The sequence below is a fragment of the Marmota marmota genome, unplaced genomic scaffold (assembly GCF_001458135.2).
Source record: "Marmota marmota marmota unplaced genomic scaffold, marMar, whole genome shotgun sequence".
Lineage (NCBI taxonomy): Eukaryota > Metazoa > Chordata > Mammalia > Rodentia > Sciuridae > Marmota > Marmota marmota.
In genome coordinates this window covers 10,364,008-10,378,477 of record NW_026000005.1, presented here as the reverse complement: position 1 = coordinate 10,378,477, position 14,470 = coordinate 10,364,008, and the positions used below count along the sequence as shown (strand labels likewise).

At 37.7% G+C, this 14,470-nt stretch overlaps 1 long non-coding RNA gene across 2 annotated transcripts in view; it reads right to left on the bottom strand.

Annotated features, from left to right (window-relative positions):
* Positions 1-10,926, bottom strand: part of LOC107138458 — a 31,916-nt gene extending 20,990 nt beyond the window's left edge. Inside the window, exon 1 of one of the 2 annotated variants that reach the window (XR_001502995.2) lies at positions 10,062-10,926. This is a non-coding gene — a long non-coding RNA (uncharacterized LOC107138458). The remainder of the gene's footprint in view (positions 1-10,061) is intronic. The other variant, XR_007349392.1, reaches the window with a different exon arrangement.
* Between the last annotated feature and the right edge of the window lie 3,544 nt (positions 10,927-14,470).

The following is a 14,470-nucleotide window of genomic DNA, read 5'->3' as shown; positions in this document are numbered from 1 at the left end:
TTGCCTGGACTATGTATCACTTGTATGCATTGTGAACTATCTGTTGGTGCAGCGAATTGTGGTAGAGCTGGCGTATCTTTGCTGATGGTGTCACTGGTGATACAATTTTTCCAAAGGAGCCATCAATTGGCTTGGTGTCATGGCATTTCTGTATCCTCCTCCCTTCTGCTAGTGATGGTCTAAAATTTGGGGGCCAACAGAGGTGAGGCAAAGAACCTCACCCCCCACTGGTGCATAGGCCTATCCACAAGTATGGCTATATGCTGGACTGGTATTCAGTGATGGGTATGATCCAATTGCAGTGGTACCAACCTAAGACAGGAAGCTGATGCCAAGAGGTCAGCTCATCCCATGATGGGTAAGGACCATATGTTGTATTGGACAACCTAACAGGCATGGTCCCTAAGCCACATTGCTTGTTGTTTAATTAAACAGAAGGGGGGAGATGCTGAGAGCCATAGCCAAGCAGGAATGACGCATGGCATTTTGGGTTGAAAGGTGACCCTGCTCAGGGATTAGGGTGGATCCTGCTGGGATTAGGGCGTATCCTGCTGCCTCAGGCGCCCGCTCCTTTGGAGTTCCCATTGAGTTCTCGCAGGGTTCTGAGAGGATTGGTGCACGGAGCCGAGTGGAGGCAGGGTGTTCACGGGAAGTGTGGGTAGAGTGTCATGAGAGTTCGGGAATAAAGAGTTGCTGTTTGAATCTACAAGGCTTTGTGGTGGCTCAGTTATTTTGTGCCCAGCCAGACTGCGGCACCCTCGGCCTTCATTTTTCTATTATAAAGTTCCAGTCTTTTGGAAACTACTTAATTCCCTGGATAATACACAGTTCTCAACCTTGTTCTTTTTCAGATTGATCTTTATGTTTGTCAAGGTACCTGACTGGAACTACAGCTAATGTTACATTGAAGAAAATATAAACATTTTTACATGTGTAATATTATTGCTATAAAAACTGTAAATTTCCAGGCTCACGCATATAATCCCAGTGGCTTAGGAGGCTGAGATAGGAGGATGTAGAGTTCAAAGCCAGGCTCAGCAAAAGCAAGATGCTAAGTAACTCAGTGAGACCCTGTCTCTAAATAAAAGGCAAAATAAGGCTGGGGATGTGACTCAGTGGTTGAGTGCCCCTGAGTTCAATCCCCAGTACTGCCCCCCCCCAAAAAAAACCCCACAACTTTATAAATTGTGTGTGTGTATGTGTGTGTGTGTGTGTGTTTTCCAATTCCTTTGCTGTACATGTTTAGAATTTGGCTGTTTGATGATCACAATGGGCAGATTTTTTTCAGCTTTATATCTCTTTTAGATTTCATTTAATAGTAGTCAGCTGGACTTAGCAGAGAAAATATGATAAGGATAGTCCAGGATGCAGAAGACTAGTGGATGAAAGGATGCAAAGTACTAGGGTGAATGGATGATCGCAGCAGACAGAAAGTTGTAGTAAGGAAAGGGGTGACATTATGAAAAGAATCATTTGAGACCAGAAGACCAGTTAAGTCACAGAACATGGAGCGCTGGTTAATTGACAAGATAAGAGGGTTATGATCCTAGAAAAAAAGCAGGAAGTTGGCACTCGGTTGATGTAATGGAGGTAGAGCTGCACCTTGTAATAAGGTCCAAGGATTTTCATTTGATGAGTGGCCAGTGTGGGCTGGAATAAGAGGTCAGATGATCAACTAGATAGAACTAGCGAGGTAGCAATTAAAGGAGTGGTTCTCAACCCTGAGTGCACGTCACAGTCACCAGGAGAGTTTGAAAACTTATCAACACCTAGGTCCCACAGGCCAATTATATCAGAATCTGGAGGTGAGCCTAGGCATTGGCAGGTCTGAAAAGCTCCCAGGTGGCTCCTGGATGCACAGAATGGAGAACTATGGGTTAGAGCAGTTGTTTGGTCCTAGAGAAGTTATAGTACTCTTTCTGGTCCATCTGGCTCACCTCTCATCAATTAAATTAGAATATTTGGTGGCAAGATCTAGGCTAAAGCAGTTTTAAAATTCCCTTGGTGTTTCCAATGTAAAACCACGTTGAGGAAACACTGGATTAGAGGGATTATGTCCTGTGATCTACTATGAATTGCTAATCGGGTGAAAATATGCTGTATGATAGCACTTGTGTATTAAAATAATATTTTAGTCTTGAAGTTTAAAGCACAGAAAGGAATCCAGATACTATTTATTATTTCTTATGGTTTAGTGTGTCCTTCTAATTTATTAAAATTAGAACTACAGAGTTTTGAAAATTAAAGGAGATCTCAGAGAGGTAACCTAGCTCCCTCCCTCTTTTCCTTGTGACAAGAGCCCCAGAAAGGGTGGTTTAATTGTTCATGATCACTAATGTAGTTAATAACAGACCTAGAAGCCTCTGACTGATCTTTTTCAATTTTTTTCTACTGTACAATACTAGCTTCGTTGAAACTCTTAGTTCTGAAACACCAGAAGCATGTGACCTGATTTATAAAATCTACCAAGTACCTGAACATGGTCAAGGTGAACTGTCCACAAAACTCTAGAATACCAGAAGTAAAAGCTACTTTAAAGCATGAAAATGTTTTCTTAAAAGCAAAGAAACTATTCTGAGCATGGTGACGCACACTTGTAATCCCAACAGTGTGGAAGGCAGGAGGATTATAAATTCAGAGCCAGCCTCAGACACTTAAAGAGGCCATAAGCAATTTAGCCAGAACGTATCTCAAAATAAAAAAATAAAAAGGGCTGGAGATGGGGCTCAGTGGTTAAGTGCTCCTGGGTCTAATCTCTGATACTGTCCTTGCCCCCTCCCCTGCAAAAAATAAAAACAAGCAAGCAAATAAGCAAATTAAACTCTTTTTAAAAAATGTATACTAAACATGGCATTTAAGTTAGTGGCCATGAGAATTCTTTAAGCCAAAGAGCTTGCCATTGGGTAGCCACACTATTTATTTAGGAGGATTATAATTTTTTAAGTCTCTAGACCTGGAACATGTGTGGGTTTCCTAAGGTCATACACTAAACTATAAAAGGAAATTTTGCAATCAGTACTTAGCCTTTCAATCATGTGGCTCTCATGTGTTTTCAAATTCCCTGTGTTGTTAGTCCAATTCCTTAACTAACCCAACAGAAGAAATCAGAAAAAAAAAGCAGTTCTCTAAAGGGGATAAGGTTAACTGTATATGATTATATTCTGTTTGTTATGCACACTTCCTTGGTATTCACTTTATTTTCATTGTATGATCTTTGCCAAAAAAATGTAGTGGCACATACCACTTACCCAGAGTAATAAATATATCCTTTAAGAAACTGGTTGCTAGCTGCTAACAGCAGTGTTCTGTTCCTAGCCATTTCCTGGTCCATATCTTTGCCAGTGGCTATGACAAAAGCCCTAGAGCATGCTGATAAAGCCCCAAAGCAACTTTAAGGAAGGAAAGTAAATAGATTAGATCATAGAATCAGATTTCAGGAAAGATCTCCATGGCTGAAATAAGTGGCTGAAATCTAAACAGAGGTAATTCAGTGGGGCGAGAACTGAAGTCCACGAACTTGGACACAATGCACAAATATAGAAGAGAAAAGCATTTCCTTACAGCATCTGAGGAGCTATTACTGGAAGTTTCTCAGCCCAAGGTCCACAGACCATTCGTAGGCTTTAAGGTATCTGCAATCCTCAGAAATTGTTTATGAAACATTTTGCACATGTCTGCATTTTTTTTCTAGAGACAAATTCCATCATTTTTAAGTGCTCAAAATAACAACAACCAGATTAAGTTTACAAGTTATAACTAAAGAAAACTACAGTTAGATTTAAAGGTATCCAAAGATGAAATGAGCTACCATGGAGATTTCAAATTTCCAGACCATTTGATAAGAATATTGTGGAGGGGATTTAAGCAACAGATGGGTGGCTGAAATACATTTTGATTTTTTCTGTAAAACAAATGACTGTGTACATGGAGAAAAGGCCTGAGTAAAATTCTGTGAGTGCTAATGGAGATAGGAAGTCTTAGAGCACTGAGGTCCTGAACCAAGAGGCACTAAGTCAAGATAGGAATTGTGGGTGAGGGAAGGACCTCCTCTGGGAAGACCTTGGTTACAGATTGTTGGACCAAAAGGTTACCCTAGGAATTTTGTTTTTCATGTGAGTCTAGAGGAGGATTAACTCTACAATTAGGTCATTTATAGCATCTGACAGACAAAATACCACAAATTATTATTATAGGAAAGATGGTAGAGAAATAAACAGCATGTTATTGTTAAGACTTTGGAGTCAGGTTGACTAAATTTCATTTCTGCCTCCATATTTACTAGCCATGTGTGATCTTGGAGAGATCACAAAGTCACTTTGTCCTTCATTTCCTCATATGTAAAATGAAAATTGTACCAACATTATGGGCTGGAAAAATCAAATAAACATAGGAAGTCATGTAAAGAATTTTAAAATATGCCCAAGAATGGTAGCCAAATGAATGCTATTATTTTCTAGTTATCCACTGAAGAGAATTGAATTATATTATAAATTGTCATTTATTTTTTGTCTGATGTAGGGAAAAGTTCTAACCTTTCGGCTACATGCTTCCCACTTAAAAAGTGGTGAACACATTTAGAGTAGGCAGAAATAACACAACATCCAATATTGCTTTTAACAAATGCAAAAGTCAAAGTACCCTGCAAGGTCTTACTTAAGAAGCGGGGTTCAAGAATAATTCTATAAGTTTATACTTACTAACACACTAATTCTTAATTTAGGGACATTGCTGTAGCTTAGATTAGGTCATCAGCAAAGCATACCAAATGCTCTAGCATTAAGTTTTGGGAGAGTGTCACCCAGGTTTTGTGTCTGTTGTCTATAGAACTGTACCTCAAACTTCTAGTTCACAATGTCTTGGGGTTTGTTTGTGTGTTTGTTTATGTTTCTGTATATGTCTATAAAGTTCTGTTTTGGTTCCTAGCCAGAGTTGGGATTCCCAGGCTCTGACCCAAGGAGTCAGAGCCTTTGGTGACCTGCTCATGACTGACTCTCCCTGGCTTGAATGTTTGTGAACAGGGAGTACCTTGCTTATTAACCAAGGAGGTTCATCATGCTTTATAGTCTCTTTAAAGTTTTCTTTTTGTTTCAAATGCAATGTATATATGTTTTTAATGTGTAACAATGCATAAATCCTTAATAACTAATGAAACATCATATGAAGAGTAATAGGATTTTGCTTTTAAATTTAGCTTCAAATCCTTAATTAGTAGTGTGGACAAATAAAATCTATTGGTTTGGACTCCAGCATTTCAAAGTTTGCCATAATCGTCTGGATTGATGTCAATATTTGCTTAATAAGTCATCCTTTTTATAACATAAATTAACAGGATGTATAAGCATTTAAGAGGTTTAAAAGAACTGCTTTGAAATGTCTTGAAATACTTTATGAACAACCAAAGTGCTAATTAAAATTACTCTTATCTGTTCATCACATCTTTTCTTGAGAGGAATCAGACTTAAATTGACAACACCAACCTTCCAGTCTGGGTTCTTGCTGTTCTTTGAAAAGAATGCTTTTATCAGGAACTTATCTCCTGGCTGTTTCTGCGTATTTTTTTTCTCACCTGTTATGTCCTGCTTGGCCGATACTTTAATTTATTAATTTGTGCAAAGTATTTGAGAACTAGTCCAGGCTGATTTGCAGATGCATCATTTTCCCCAGGCAGTTCAGCTTTTGGGGTGTTTGAGAAATCTGCTTTCTATTTGTTGTTTTGCATTAAAAGTAAAATAATTAGGAAGAAGATAGGCTCCTCATCAGGCTCTCCTTCATTACTAGTAAATATCTCTAGGAACCCCTCCCAAATCACTGTGTCCCTGGATTTTACAAGATCTAACTCAGAGGCCCGATGTTTACCTACTTCCTGCTCAGTGCACATGCATGGTTGCCCTTCTGCTTCCTCAAGTAACTTCCTCCTCAGAAATATCTGTTTAAATTTTTGCTGATTAAACATTTCCTTTCCCAAAGTTAAAGAACTCTTCAGAGGCAATTTCTCCTCATGAAATTAAAAAAATAAGGAATTGTGACTTTAAACTCTTAGATATAATTTTTTTCAAAGTTTGAAGCAATTTAAATTTAGGATTAAAATGCAATCTTTAGATAGTCAGAGAGAATAGGCCCATCCCCTTTTCCTTGGCACCTGAAAATCCAGCTATATTGACACCTGAATGGTTCTCCAATTGCTGTCCAGAAGCCGTCTGCCCTGAACAGCTTACATTTGGGTGAAGGATCCCATCAGGAAAATGGATTCTACATGAAGCAATGATGACTTTATTAGAGATACACAAAGAGTGTACTGTTGAGAAGAAGACTTGCTACAGCTTGGTGGGGACAGTGCACAGGACCACTCATGGGGACACTTAAGTTGGGTCCTCAAGGATAAGACCAGATAGATGAACCCTCACACATGGAGCCGGGATCTGTGGGGGAGGAGAGGGGATTTCCAGCGCAAGGTAGAGTGCATTTCTGGATTATGTATCTAACACAGTACCTGGCCAGATAGAGAAGTAAGTTCTCAACACAGGTTTGTAGTATGAATAAGTATGCAGCTTGACTGAAAAATTATGAGCATCAGACCATCCTATAAAAGATGAACAGAATCAGTGCAGACTCTGGAAATTGCAAATTTAGAGAGGTCATTTCTAGGCAAGTACTCTGAATAGGACAAAGGAAAGTTAAGCTCATTTAACTTATAGTAACATCCTGTTAAACAATTACATATCAATACATAATAAATAATAAATGTTAATAAAAAGAATAATTAACAGATACAGAGAATTAATGCAAAATGTAAATATAATTTTTTTTTGGTCAAAAAGAACCTTTGTTACTTTGATAACTCCCTCCCTCCTTCTTTCTTTCTTCCTTCCTTCCTTTCTTCCTTCCTCTTTCTTTCTCTCTCTCTCCCTCCCTCCCTCCCTCCCTCCCCCTTTCTCTCTTTCTCTCTCTCTTTCTTTCTTTCTTTCCAGGTGCCTTAGGGTAAGGTGCCCTCTGGGCTGGAGTTTTCTGATCCTTCTGAGCTATCAGAAGAGGTGCTGCATGCTGGCCTGTGACTTTTTGGCCAGAAACTTCTGGCTGGATCCTTCTTGCAAGGAGGGGGTCATCTCTTTTGCTGGAATTCTAGTTTTAACAGCAGCTATAGCTGCAACCTAGTGACAGGTATTTTTTTGGGGAAAAGCTTTCAGGAGAGTAGTGGCCCTTCGAAGTTTCCTAGTTTCATTGTTGATTATTTTATTTCTTATTTTCTTTGTCTTCTAGGCTTTAAGGTGATCAAAATCTGTAATTTTGACTTTCCTCTCTCTAGCTTTAATCTTCTTGACCTATCTTGTGGCCACCCTTCTTGTCCTGATCAGATGAAGTGGGATGTACATCCGGCAGGTCCTGTATAGGAACTTGATGGAGTCAGAGAGCTGCATGTGTTTGAAAGGCATGACCTGTCTCCTTGCCTTAGTGAAAGATCCAATCACAAAAGTCCTGTTCTGATCAATAACATTTACAGTTTCTACCAGCTTTCTGGCATTACCCTCAAAAGAGTTCTTCCTCACTCAGCCAACCTCCATGAGCCACCTGAATACCATGTTGGCGGTGTGTACTAAGAAGAACTTTATATATTTTTTTCTTTTTTACTTTTGCGGTTTCTTAGTTTTAAGTAGACAAAATATCTAATACCAGGCTTTAAAAATGCTGCCTAGGAATTTTTTCTTTATTTTACCTCAACTATGTGGAAGAACTTTTATGGCTTTTGAAAATTGTTTCTTTTGAAACAACCACTGATAAGAAACAAAAGAAAGCATTATAGACTAACACTGGAGAAATAAATTCATTCCTCTGCAATTTTCATGGGAATAAAATTATTTTATACTTTAAAAGATAAAAGTAAAATAAACAAAATTATAATGAAATACAATAAGTAATATAATCAGGACTAGTTAGAATTTATCTGAATTACTATATATTTTCACTGGAAAGCACTATTATTGCTTTCCAATAAAGAAAGGACCCAGACCTAACTTAGCAGGTATTCTTAGCAGGTAGAGGTTCTGCTTTAGGGAATATGTAAGAATGATCAGCAGCATGAGGGAGACCATGAGGGATGGATTCTACCTTGCCATGGAAATCTTCCCAAAGGTATAGATTCACTCCAAATTTTTATAATGTTTATACCCTCACATAAAAATTACCTGTGAAATTGTGTGTATACTCTTAAATTATTTCCTCAAAAATGTAAAATAAGTCAATTTAAAATTAGCCTATATATGAATTACTCAGAATTTTAATCAGATAAAATATTAAATGAATGAGAAAATTCATAATTTAAAAAGTTGAATGTAGTTTTGGAAGGGTATTTGAAAATATAATTTTTCATTTCATTCAAAAATGCAAACTGATTGAAATGACTTTTAATTATGTATACATAATGACAATTCCAAAAGAAAATTTTCAAAATTGCAGATTCTGATTAGCAACCCAGTCAAACCACAAAGGATTTCCACATTGTCACTATGTCTACAGTAAGATTCTTTGTTTTACAGTAAGTTCTCAGGAATGTCACTCAGACTTGTGAGTAGCCCAATAACTTGCACATTGACCTAAGACAACATGAAATAAAAATGAAATATTCTCTCAGCATGTAATGTTGGATTTAAAAAACAATGTGGGCTGGGGCTGTAGCTCAGTGGTAGAGAGCTTGTCTAGCATGTGTGAGGCCCTAGGTTCAATTCTCAGCACCATATATAAATAAAATAAAGGTCCATCAACAAATGAAAAAAAAAGAGAGAAAACTTTAAAAAAATATGAATGCCTTCTTCAGCTTCAGTTTTTATAAATGGCATATTTTGTATAGGAGTTGAGAAAAACAGATAAGAAAGAAAAGGAAAGTCCATCCTCTTAGAATAAGGATTAGCAGAAGGAGGGTAAAGATTCAGCTCTTGAGCATGGTATCTGGTTTTTAAAATCTTAATGTTACTTTCCGGTTGCTCTCACTCTCTGGTTCTTCATCCTGACCCTTCCCATTCTTATTCACCCAGGATTTGGCACCCTTTACACTTGTTCCATGTGCTCTCCCTGAGTTAGGTATCTCATGTATTCCTGTGGAGTTGACAATTACCAATGTGCCATCACTGGCCAATACCACATCTGTTTCTCCCTCTTTTGAGTTCTGTGTACATAATAGTGGCAGTAACTTTGACATGGGCAATTTATCTAAGTTTTCTAAACTTCAGTTATTTTCAAATATTGCTATAAAATTAAATAATCTACCATTTCTTGTCATGTTTCATGAATTATAAAGGCCAATCAATAGTGGCGTTATTATTAATGTTTTGTCAAACAGTAAAGGTGAAAGACAATATTCATGAGCATGGTGGAGCTGGTTGTGGGAGAAACTGGGATAGAAAATTGTCAGAGGGGAGGCATCACATTTTGCTTAAAAGTGAATTTAATGCTCTGGGATGACTACAGAGTGTGACTGTGCCATCAACAAATGTGAGGTTAGCAAAGATAAGAAAGCAGAACTAGTCCCAAACTGAGCAATTAAAAATGCTGAGTGTTGGGTGATATGTTTTAGTGGCAAAGTGCCCCGGGTTCAATCCCCCGTAACAACCCCCCACTCCCCTCCCCCCAAAATGCTGAGTATTGTTCCGTTTGAAAATCATTCTCCAAATAAGGGAACATTATTTTGCATTTGCTGTTCTTGAATTAGTGTTTTTCAATGTGTTTATTTAGAAGCATTAATCAAGTAACAAATTGTATATTGTTTATGATTTAAATAACAGGAACTGAACTATATTTGAAGATACACTTACCTCATTTGTTAACACTGAACTTCAGGTATTGTGACTCAAGTATTGTAAAAACTCATGTATTCATTTATTTAACAAACCTTTTTAAGCATATTACTCCATGCCAGGCACTGATGAGCGGTGGCATGGGTGGCTATAAGACACAATGCTTGCCTCAAGAAGCTTAAAAAGACAGATGAATTACTAGATAATACTTGTGATAGACATGTACAACAAGTAAGAAAGGAGATAATTTTGCTTAGAACGATAAGCAGAACTTACCATGCCTGAGGCTCACCATCCTTGGCCCAGTTGCTCTAACAACTCCAGGATGCAATGAGGTCATGGTCCAAAGCTCTTCTTGGTTGACATCCTAAGATAGGCTGGGGCTCAGCTCTTCCTCATCCTTAATACTTCTTCCTTTCTGTAATTTGCTCCTATGTGTCTAGTCTTGATATTTCACCAAACATTTTCTCCCCCTACTCTCAATTCACTACAATGTCTCTTAAGGTCAACATGTTCCAGCATCAAAGAACTGATCTGATAATTTTAGGATCTATGGTTTGAATGTCCTACTCTTAGATCTCAGGACAATGTTTGAAGATTTGAAGATGTTGAATAAGATTAGTGTATTTTCTTGGGCATTTGCCTGTGTTAATTATAAAACTATTTGAAAGGTAATATGGATTTTTGAAGTTAATGAATTAATAAAAGAATCATTAAAAGTTTAAGGTTGAAATGGTACCTCTTCAAAAGTTTGATTAACAATCCATTCATTAGATTAGATGAACTTAAGACTTCTACAAAAACTGAGTGTTTTACTTAACAGTTACTGAACCTTCTATGGTAGTAGGACCTGGTTTGTTACAATAATCTAATAAAAAGAATCAGTTCTCCCTGCATTTTGGTCAGGACTTACTGTGGTACTTGTTCCCATGAACCAACATCCTATTATAAAGGAAGAGCCAATGCTTCCTGCCTTTCTGAGGGAACTGATTACAGTGACTGTTTCTATTTTGGTAAGATACATAAACACATTTCAATTGGAGAAAAAAGCAGAACATACCATTGTGGGTGATTTAGCAAAAATGAGGATGGTTTGGTCAGAGAAAGACAATGCAAATCTTCACAATGGTGCCATTTCTCTCAAAAACATTGGTTTTTAAAATTCCGTTAAGAAGAAAAACCAGACTGTTAGGAAAATCCTCTCAAACATAACAAAAGTGACTGATAGAGAAGACACTTCCTGGCAATGAGATAATTGAATATTTGGTCAGACGTTCTCTTCCAGATAACATTCTCTGCCAATGTTGAGGTTTCTGTGTTTTGGCCTGCAAACTGTCAGAGTCAACATTTGCAAACATGAAGATTAAAGAATGGAATGTCTTTTTAAGTACCTCTCAGTGGAAGCCTTCAGGCTTCCAGCATGAACAAATTGGTATTTTTGTTGTCTGAGCTTTTTTCCTTATTTTAAAGGATTATTTAACTCTAATACAAAGGCAACTTCATTTTACTTCTCAATTTTCAAACAGGTAAAGCCCAGTGGTAGGCTGATGTGGGGAGACAATGACACCAGGTGTAATTTTTATATTCACAAAATAATGTAAATATGTCCATGGTGTAACCAATCTAAGTGGAAGTGAGACATTTCATTGAGGGGATTTATTAGAAAATCATAGTTTGATTAGGTATTCATTTAACAAATGCGTATTGCCCATTTGCTATGTTGACACAGCCTCTGACCTCACAGAGCTTGCAATCTACAGACAGAGACTATCAGGTAAGGAAGTGTAACCAAGATAATATTTTGAAAATGTGAAACAAATGCTATTTTAATTACCTGTACATCATGATACCCTGCAGTTTCCCATGATATAAATGCACAAATGGACCATGCAATCTAACCCTGAGCAGAGGAAATGTTGTTAAGGGAACTAAGACCTGGGGGAGGAAGAAGAGCAGGGGCTAAATCATGTCAGGCGAAAGCAAAAACAACTAAAGAATCCTCGATGCCAGTGAGACTATTTGAGGAATAGAAAGAAGTTAGTGTAGATGGACTGAGAAGGAAAGTGAGAAAAGATGGGGATGGAGAAGTGAGCAGAAGCCAGATCATGTAATACCTGGTAATTCCTGTCCACATGTTTTGGTGTATATGAGGAACTGAAAGGAGACCATTGTAGAGGGAACCATCTATGTGAAATGCCTAATATCATCAGTATAAGTGGTGTCCTGTTTGAACATTAGAGTTCAATTAACTTATCCAGGTTAAGAAAATACGAAATAATTAAGGGTATTCCTAGGGTGTTCCTGTAATCCAATTTGGATGAATGAATGCCTTGCATGAGCAAGCAAACTGATAAATAATTTGAGTTCAAGTTGCCTTCATATCTGAATAGTATATCCGGAGCAATGGGCTCCACACAACATCTCCAGGGAGATCATTCTCAAATACTCTGATGGCTCTTTTGTGATGAGAATAGGCTTAGACTTTGACTCAGAAAAGAGCAGGAGAAAGTGTGGGTGGCAGCTCTGAGGATATCCCTTTCTAACTAGGAGCAGGCTCCCCAAAGACATGGGAATTAGCATTCATAAGAGGATTTGAAGGCTGTCTTTAAAAAGCTGTTAGAGCTTTGGGGCTCAAAGAAGAGTGGGCAAACCTATGGGACATTGTACAAAGTAGTCACTTTGTAACTATAGAAATAAGAGATAACCAGAGAGCCTACTCTACAGTATATATCTAAGAAAAGGAGCTCAGTGTTTAAATCAGAAAATTTGAATCAGTTACAGGTCCAAAAGTTAAGCAGGAATCCAGGAATAAGAAGAGCAAAAATCTCAGGTCTAGGTCTGGAATTTTTGCTATGAGCAGAAAAATGAGGCCTGACTTCTTCTTTCTTTAGTTGAGCTTGCACAAGCAGGTCAGCCTCCTTAAGACATAGGGTCATGGGAGGCAAGAACAAAAGCAAGGTTCACTGTAGGTGGATGGTCACTACCGATTAGAACTATCACCTACAAGAGTCCTCATCAAGACAAGCCATGGCAAACCTGGAACTGGGAATTACTGCCACCGTAATCCAGTGAAAACCATAGCTAAGACAAAGATGGAAACGGCCCCCGGGGAGTCTCTGAATCTGAGATCTTCAAAGGGAATCGCAGCTTGAGGCCTCACATTTGCAAGGCTCTATATCATCAATATCTTCCTTTAACAACATCTCCTCTGCTCAGGGTTAGATTGCACGGTCGATTTGTGCAAGTTTCATAGGATATTTTAGGCTCTAAATGCCTATAAATTTGCTTGTTTGAGTCCTCTCTACAATATGTGGATATGTGAAATTTGGGGTTTGGTTTCAGCAGGCTTTGAAGCTAATAGGTCTCTGCCTAAAGTGAAGAAATTAACAACTTAGGGACAAACACAGAAGAGTCCATCTTTTGCTCATCTGTGTAATAAGAGCAAAATATTTGTGGGGGAAAGTGAAAACAAATATCTCTATATTTATTTCGTATACTTTTCTGCTTTAGGAGGCTAGCAGTTTGTACCTGAGTGTGGAGAAATCCAGAAAAAAATATTTTCTCATCATGGGGGATGACAAGGACTTTTGATGATGATAAAAAATTGCTCTTCATCTTGTTAAGTTTGGTTCAAAGCTGCCTCTGTATACATTTTAAGTTTGACCTAGAGGTTGCTCCATACATAGTGAACTATAATCTAACTTGATATGTAAAGAGACTAACACTCTTAGAACAAGTATTGAATCTCAGCCAATTACAGCCAGCCATCTGTTCTAATCATGTTCAAATAAGACAGACAAAAGCTGTAAACAATCAGGTTGCCTCTGTACCTCACTTCTATTTTCTATATGTCACTTCTTTTTCTCTAGCTATAAAAATAACCTGCTTGTATAGTTGAACAGGGCGTTTGGAACCATTTTTGGTCCAAAGTGTTTCCTGATTCTAGAATTGAAAATAAAGTTAAGTATGATAAGCAAATAAACCAAAAAACACCATAAAAAAAAATCACCCCTCAGAGAGTGAATAGAGGACCAGGCCACAAAACCACATGGCTTAGTTGTCTGCATTCAGCTTTCTCCGAAATTCTAATAGACATCACTTTTTATAGAAGACAAGAGAAATAGAGATGGAAAGAAGTTAGGAAACAGATTCTTGGTGGGGGCTTGAACAAAATTATGACATGTCCTTTGATTCCTAGTAGAGGATCAAAGATTGCTTCATAAAGCCAAGAAATATGTGATGTCCTTTATCATCTTTCTATTTGCAAACTGATATAGCAATATATTAAAAATGCAATTCTTTTTAATAGTGACTTGATAATCTCTTGCATCTTAATCATTTCTTAAAAATAAATTCCTTTTTTTTGAGAATTTTTTAATATTTTATTTTTTAGTTATTGGTGGACACAACATCTTTGTTTGTATGTGGTGCTGAGGATCGAACCCGGGCCGCAGGCATGCCAGGCGAGCACGCTATCACTTGAGCCACATCCCCAGCCCCAATAAATTTCTTTTTGTAATAAAAAATTTTCCTCCTTTGAATTTTGCTTACATTCAGGCAGAAAATATATTTATTCAGGAGTCATTTCTTTGATATGGGGTTAGAAACTATTTGGGAGAACTCCGACAGAGTCTCTCTCTCTCTCTCTCTCTCTCTCTCTCTCTCTCTCTCTCTCTCTCTCTCTC